Source organism: Galeopterus variegatus, unplaced genomic scaffold (assembly GCF_000696425.1).
Source record: "Galeopterus variegatus unplaced genomic scaffold, G_variegatus-3.0.2 Scaffold3369, whole genome shotgun sequence".
In the NCBI taxonomy this organism is placed as follows: Eukaryota; Metazoa; Chordata; class Mammalia; order Dermoptera; family Cynocephalidae; genus Galeopterus; species Galeopterus variegatus.
Window position 1 is genome coordinate 133,640 of NW_007729480.1, and position 7,372 is coordinate 141,011.

A 7,372-nucleotide genomic window follows, 5' to 3' on the forward strand; every position below is an offset into this window, starting at 1 on the left:
AAAAAAAAAAAAAAAAAAAAAAAAAAAAGGCTCAGTGATTTGCCTAAAGTCATATGGGAAGTGAGTTATTGCCAAAGCCAGAACCAGAACCTGGCCTCCTGACAGTCCAGCGATCTTTCTTTTTTTTTTTTTTTTCTCCTTTTTGTCTTTTTTCGTGTCCGGCAACGGATCGCAACCCTCGGTGCTGCGCCCACACCTCGCTCAGCCAGTGAGCGGGAACCAGTCTGTATGTGGGATCCGAACCCTCGTCGGGAGCGCCACCGCGCTTCCCAAGCGGCGCACTGTAGCAGTGCGCCACCGGGCCGGCCCCCAGTGATCTTTCTAGTGACAGATTTTAATCTTACTGAGAAGCTGCTGACCTGCTGGTAGACTGCCCACTCCCACCTTGCTGCTCAGTTTAGCCTTGTTCTGGATCTGGAAGGGAAACTCCAGGAAGTTGCTATTAAATGTTAGAAACTACTAAAATATGGATTTTTTAAAAAGTCTGTAGACTCAAAAAAGGAATGTTTGTGGAAACCCAGATGGTAAATTTAGGGCACCATGGTTTGAAATAGTTTATAAGGAGATGCTGAATAGATATTGCATCTCCCAAATTACTTTCCACATAGAACTTCCTTTTCTGTTCCTTTGTTTGTGTTTTTCCCTCTTCCTGGAATGCCCACTTTAGTCTTCCTTAGGTTGCCAGATGGGTCACCTCTCAGGGCCCATGCGACATCTTTCCTCTGCCAGGAAACCTCTCAGTGCTGCTCCCAGCAGTCTCATCCCTGGGGATTCCAAATGCTCGCTGTGTGTGCCATTTCCATTAGTTCGTTTATCCGCTATGTTTCCCGTCTCATCCGCCCTCCAATGTATTACTCCTGGCTCCCAACCCACTCCTAAATTCCTCCATCCCTTTGCACAACTTCTCAAGAGAGTGGCCTTTACTTCTCCCTATGAATTAATTCACTGAGTTTTTACTGGGCAGCTACTTTCTGTCAAGTGCTATTCTCAGTGCTGGGATGTAGCAGTGAACAACAGAGACCAGATCCCCGCCCTGGGCTGATATTCAAGAGGAACCATCCCCGTGCGCTTCCCGACCTCAGGGAGGGTGACTTTGGATGGAAGTGAGCTTTCTCCAGTCTGCCTGGGAACATGGTCTACAGCAAGCTGGGACAGTGGGAAAGCATTTCTTCTTGATCCAATTAAAAAGAAAAAGATCATTGCAGGTAGTGTTAAGTGCAGTGAAGACCATAAAGCTGGTGATGTGATACATAGTGAGTGTTATGTGCTGGGGGTAGGGATATGTACCCTAAATTAGATAGTGCTGGAAGACTTCTCTGAGGAGGTGACATTTGAACTGAACTCTGAATGACAAGGAGTTAACCCTTGTCGAAATGCAGAGCAAGTGCAGAACTCCCAAAGAAATGAGTTTGAGTGTCGTGGAACTTGGCGTGAATGTGGCGAATGTGGCTGATCAGAGTAAACTGGGGAGACGGTGGGTGGTCAAGAGGGTGGTGGAGCCTGGAGCATCTGAGAGCAGAACTGTTCCAGTACAGTCTGTGTTAAAAACTTAATTGACAATTTCTGAGGCATCAAAGCATGTGATGATTTCGACAGTAATTCATTTTTACTATATTTCTGAAAACACCTGGTCCACTGAGGACTAGGAGGTGGGGACTGGTTCCCCACCACAGCCCTTTTGAGAAGCACTGATGTAGAGCCTTGTAAGCCACAGCAGGGAGTTCCGTGGAAGACCGGAGTGTTGGGGTGGCAGAAGTTTCAGTGGAGAGAACAATAATGATCCTGTTGGTGTAGCCAAGCGGAGTCCTGATGTTGGCTTGGACCATGGTACATCGGAGGAGATAGAAATATTGCATTTTGGAGTCAAAAGCAGCAGGACGCACTGATGGACTGGATGAGCTGGGATGGTAGTAAGTGAGAGGGGCAATGAGGCTTTTGGCTCGAGCAGCTGGTGCCGTGTATTGAGTTGTCCCTTAATCATCTTCACTGTGGCTTCTCCCTCTGTCACCCTGCTGAGGCCTCTCCATCCAAAGATTAACAGTAGCTCCTGGTCTCACATCCAGCAGTCCAGGCTCCCTCTTTCTTTCCCTCTAGTTTCATTTAATTTCGTTGACCATCCAGCTCTCTCGCGCTGACCCCTGCTGGCGGCGATCCTCCCTCAGCCTCTCTGCCATGCTGTCTTCGTCTGTGCCCGTGTCTGTAAGTGCGCCTGCTCTTCTCTTCCCTTTGGAAATGCAGCCTGCTGCTCTCCCCAGCACTCACATTTCTGCACGTGGTACCATTGACACAGTTTTGAACTAACCAGTCTGGAGACCTGGTGCGAGTTTCGATGCTTGTATGTCTGAACTCATCTGTTATCTTCCAGTCCTTCCTCTGCACAGGCCTGTTGCATCTTTCCACCTGTTTGTGTCTCGGTCCTCCTTCCTAGGTCAACCGTCTCACTTGTCTGTGAGCAACATTAACAGCCTCCTGACCCCCCGCTTCTCTCCCATCGATCGACCCTGCACTGTTTTATGGCTAATGCTAAACTCAGCTCCAGTCTTGTTCTTTTCTTGCTCTGTACATAGCAAGTTCCCCCCCACAAATTTTTGGGATTGACCCATAGTTACTATAACTAGCTTTTCTATATCCAGGGCAAGGGAGAAGGGTAACCTCAGGTGGGGGAGTGCTGCTTCCTATCAGTCTTCATTCACTGCCCTTGTTGTTGCTGCTGGGGCGAGTTCTCCCCAAATTTCACTAGTTTTTTTTTTTTGTCTTTTGTCTTTTTTTTTTCCGTGTCCGGCAACGGATCGCAACCCTCGGTGCTGCCCCCGCGCCTCGCTCAGCCAGTGAGCGGGAACCAGTCCATATGTGGGATCTGAACCCTCGGGCGGGAGCGCCGCTGCGCTTCCCAAGCGGTGCACTTATCCAGTGCGCCACCGGGCCGGCCCTTCACTAGTTTTTTAACTTTTGCTATTAAGGGTGTGGTTAAGCAGTTATTAGGACACACATCTATGTCATGCATACTGTGTTAATCTGTTTGTCTGTTGCAGATCCTAAGTCACTGTGTCGTTAATAAGACAATAGTCTGTGGAAAATACAAATGCTTATTACCCTTTATGAAAGGACCAAGGAAGAATGTTTTACCACTGTCATTTTTTTTTTCCTTTCTGGGCCTTTCAAGAGGAATGTGGGAGCCGGACAGTCCCCTTTGTCTGCCTCCATTAAGATGAAGCACAGACAGCTGCAGCTGACACAGACGACAGGCTGTGGCAAGTGGTGCCCTTGGCTTCCTGCATTTGCAGTAGAATTTGGATGTCTTTTGGGGCCAGTGTATACAGTGAAGAGGCATCTAGGACATGTTCAGTGATGAACGCAAACTTTCTTCACCCATTGTATTTAGTTATAGGATAATCAAAAAAAACAGCAACAAAAAAACCGTAATAAGAAATCCCTCTCAAAATTCCTCTCACAAAGAGGAGCTAGAAGCCTAGTGAGTGTGGCTGGTGCTGTCAGCCATCCGGATAACCAGCTCCTGGGCCTCCTGACAAAGGGGCATTGTTTGAGGAAGTCTTTGCGCTCTTCCTGCCTCTGTTAATGATTTAATTAACAACAGGAAGTAAATGGGATGGACTAAAATTGGAAGTAGTATCTCTGATATAGTCTTTACTTCATGCTTTAGGAAAAATCACAATATGAAGAAGACGGTTTACATGGAAAAATTTTTTGCAAGTTACGGTATTTTTTTCCTTGTTGAACCTGGACTCTAAGTCCAATAACAATCTTTTATGTTTGTATTGTGCCTGTCAAAGTATTGGATTTTATGTTTCTTATCACCAACCCCAATAGGACAGGAGCGAGGTGATGGTATCAGTATTTTATTAGTGGGAAAACAGATCATTTGACTTCATGTTAACTGAAGGATTCTGGACCAGACTTGAGGTCTGAGCTACTTAATATGATAAACAAGAAATCATTTATTTAATTACGTAACATGTCACAAAATCTAAATTTTAGAACTCTTTTAGTGGGCTAAGGCTATTATTTTGCTTTGCTTAGATTTTTTTCATTAGGTGACTTGAGCTGGTTTCCAGTTTTGTAAGGCTTGGTCTCACAGAATTCACAATGATAATTTTTTACACTGTGGGTTTTCTTTCATGGATCAGTTTATTGAATTAATCTAGTTGAATTGAATGTGTGAGGTAATGGAAAAACACAACTGTCTTTGCAATCCTGCTCCTTCCTATGGCTTGGACTGTTTTTCAAGGTCATGTATAAATAAATTTCAAAAGGAACCACAGGTAAATCTGTAGGCTATAAGAAGGAACACAAAAGGTGACTGTTCAATGCCATTTTAGGAGGGATAAAAGGAAGGTTAAAGAGCAACTGAGATCTCTTCACTTCTACTGAGAAATCAGGAGACCCTGTCAGTGATGAAGTCCCCGGAGGGACCCCCATCCTGCGTGGTTTCATTTGCAGCCCCACAGTGTTATTTCAAAGCCTGCTTTCCACTTTCCCAGCTATGAGCATCTCTCTCTTTTCTAGCGGATGCCTGGTATTCAATGAGAAGTTGGACTTTGTCATATCTTTGACCTCTGTGCAATTAAATTTAAACCTCCTGTGCCTAATTATATGAGCGGCAGGACAAGGTGCTTCCACAGCTAACTTCCAAATTGGAAACTGAGAGACATTTCATGCCATACATGGAGAATTTGGGGGTTATGGAAGGACTGCATCGATAGATATTTAAGTTAAGAGTCTCTACCTGGGTCGGATGTGTTTTAAGGAGAGTGCTCTGTCTCTGCACACTGCTCACTGTGTTGGGTTTTGTGTGTGTTTGTTTCCTGCTGTCTGCTCGTTCATGTTGGAGGGCTGTGAAGAGCAAGGGACCCCGTTTTATTCACTGTGAGCCCCCACACTAGCACAGGGCCCGTGCAGGGTGAGTGGGTGGAAGGAGTGGTCAGGTGAACCTTGGCAGCGGATGCACTGCAGGCCGACTTTCGTGCAGCGTTGCTCATTCTAATCGCTCTGTTTGGGCAAAGGGAAAAGTTTACGAATGGGTGTGTGGTAGACTGTGAATTCATCTTGATCATTTCATATTGTCCCTGGAGAAAATAGATGTCAGTGAGTGAGCCCTGGACTTGATATCTAAATTTCATAATGGGTAAGTCAGTGCCCTGGTTTTTCTTGCCCTCAGCATTCCATCTTTCAATGAGCCAGTCTCATCCCTGCCTTAGTGATATAGTGCTTTCTGCTTCATGCCGGGAGGAAGGGCTTGGCAAGACTCTGCGAAGCCCCGGGGGATGTTATGCAGTATTGACGGCATCTAAGAGGGGGTGGGACTGATTCAATTGAAGCAGTTTCAAGAAGCGGCTCCTTTCAGCACGGGCAACAAGGACTGTCTTGTTCTGTCCTCTGGAGTCTCTGTGAGCGGCTACTGTGTCTAAGAGATGCTATTAGCATCCAGGCAGCATGCCACAGGAGTGACAGATTTCATCTGGACTTCTGCAAACTTGCGGCAGGGTGAAGCTGCCACTGAAACCAGCCATTTGATGCCAGAGATGGGCTCACCTGGAAAGTTGTATGTGCAAGATCTGCTTCACCGGCTCCAGATTGCTCTGAAGTGCTCCGGGAAGACGGCAGTGTGGGCCGTGTGAAGATGAGGTGGTAATCCAAGTCTGAATCTGACTTGTTTGGGTTTGGCATACAGAGACACAAATGGATCATTTTAGATTTCTCTTGGTGAGCAGTTCTTCCATCTGCAAGATATTTAGTCTTCGGTTGGCTTTGTACTTTGGAAGTTCTAGTTGAGCCTGAGTAAAAAATAGATCTTATCCTAACAAAGAGATGATATAAAGATTTATGTGTTGCATGAGGATTATTTTCAAGGAAGTTGTTTTAGTTGTTCCTTATAACTGCATTGTGAAGCCCTTTGTCCTGTATTAGGGAGAGACAAAGTTTTTAAAAGCAAGACAGTGTCATCAGTCTCTATATAAATTGTGCATATTGCTACATGCCACACCGGCTTGGCCAGAGCCTGGCCTCATTTTATTCTTTTAAGTAAGCTTGTCTTCCAGCACACTGCAGTTTCACCCTCTTGCCTCCTCCATTATTTTGGAAGCACCTGCCAGGGAACACTCATCTCCTGGGAGCAGGCACTTAACACTCCAGATTTGCTTTGTCCTCTGGAAAAATAGAAATAATAATGGTAATATTTTCTTTCCAAGATTGTTGTAAAGATTAGATTAGATGACACCTGCAAATTACTTAGCACCATGCCTGGCACATAAGTGCTCTATGATATTATTTACAAGATCTAATCCCTGTCCTCTTAGAGTTTATGATCTGATAAGAGAAGCAGACAAGTCTATAAATGATCGGGCTCAGTGTGCAGTGAAGGATGTGATTCATTGGTCAGCAGATGTTTACTGATCCCCTGTTAAGTGGCAAGCAGTGTTCTGGAGATGATGCAGTGACCCAAACAGATAAGATGCCTGCCTTCATGAAGCTTACTGTTGATTGACAGTGTGATAGAGCTGTGCAGAGCGGTGCCTGTGCACAGGATTATCAGACTGGAATGAGGACAGAAGTGTGGGTTTATGTATCAGGAGGCCACCTGGAGGAGGTGAGGCTTGTGTTTTTAATACTGAGTGGATGTATTAGCAAAAGAAGCCAAATACAAAAAAGTTCATACTATAGGATTCCATTAAAGTACAAAACAAACAAAATTAATCCATGGTGATGGAAATCCTAATAGCAGTTAACTTTGGACAGAGGTTATTGATTGGAAAGGGATAAAAGGGAACCTCTTGGCATGTCTGTATCTTGATCTGGCAGCATGTGTACATGGTGTACGTAAGTGAGCACTCACGGAGCTGTATGCACTTACAGTTAGCACAGTCCATTTCATGTATGTGATTCCTCAATAGGAAAACTTTTAACTGGCAGTGGGTGGGCATAGCTAGGTAAAAAACAGAGGGAGGGGCATCTGAGAGGGAGAGAGCAGACAGGACAGGCCGTGGACCAGCGTGCCATGTTCCAGTGCTCTAAGGAGCCCTCTCTGCCTGATGCAAGGACCCACCTGGGGGAGATGACAGTGACAAACCTTCTGACGTGCTGGCTGTTATGGGAGGAAAAGATGTTTTCAAGTATTGGACACAAAGGCGTGCCTTCTTGAGAGGGTAGAGTGGCGTAGTGACCTTGGTTTGAAACAGTCACCCTGAAACTTTCATCTAGTCTTCTCGTCCTTTGGATGGGCTTTGGGAGGATTACGTGAAATAATGGATGTCAGGTGCTTCTATCTGACGTGTAGTGTGGCTTTAACAAGTTCCTCTTGGGCCGGCCCGGTGGTGCACTGGATAGTGCGCCGCTTGGGAAGCGTGGCGGCGCTCCC

General features: G+C 45.7%; 1 protein-coding gene across 1 annotated transcript in view; it reads left to right on the forward strand.

The window, feature by feature from the left end:
- Nucleotides 1-7,372, forward strand: part of ARHGEF26 (Rho guanine nucleotide exchange factor (GEF) 26) — a 126,268-nt gene that overhangs the window by 113,419 nt on the left and 5,477 nt on the right. The window lies entirely within an intron of this gene.